We start from the raw sequence: 651 nt of genomic DNA on the forward strand, positions 1-651 counted from the left end.
TTTTTTGGCAGCACAACACAGAGGTGAGGAGCTGGCGCTCTGAGATCCCAGAGTTGATGCTGAGTTCCTGCATGGATTGGGATGGGGGAGTTCAATCTGGGGGATCCGAGCTCTGAACTCAGGGTAAATCACCAGCAACTCTGCTGCCTTCACCAAGGCAGAAATCTGTGAATCTGAATGGATCCAGCTGCCCCAAATCAGCACAATATTCCTGATAAAGGCAAGGAATTCTTACATTCCCCTTCCCTGTCATCATTCCCGGTGGTTCCCCTCCTGCTTTGCCTCACTGAGGGTTGTTCTCACTGACCCGAGCCTCTCAGTTCACTTTTTTCACTGAAGGTCCTCCTGTCCCCCCCCTTGTGATATCAGATTTGGGCTGTGACCCCTCACTGCTCCTTGGGGACAATCCCTGAAATTCCTACAGCTCCCGCAAGTCAGGGAGGAGCCCCCAAACCCTCACGTGTTCTCACCTGTGAGCTCTGCACACCCTTCGCTCCCTGCCCGCGTTTTCCAAGCGCCTCCCGGTGAACTGGTGCCACCCCTGTGTCACCCACAGATGTCACCCACAGCTCCCTCACAGCCCCACAAGGATCAGCTCCCTCACAGCCCCACAAGGATCAGCTCCCTCACAGCCCCACAAGGATCAGCTCC

The sequence above is a fragment of the Corvus kubaryi genome, unplaced genomic scaffold (genome assembly GCF_017639235.1).
Source record: "Corvus kubaryi isolate FWS band 111438036 unplaced genomic scaffold, C.kubaryi_AGA036_p1.0 split1-37355, whole genome shotgun sequence".
NCBI lineage: Eukaryota > Metazoa > Chordata > Aves > Passeriformes > Corvidae > Corvus > Corvus kubaryi.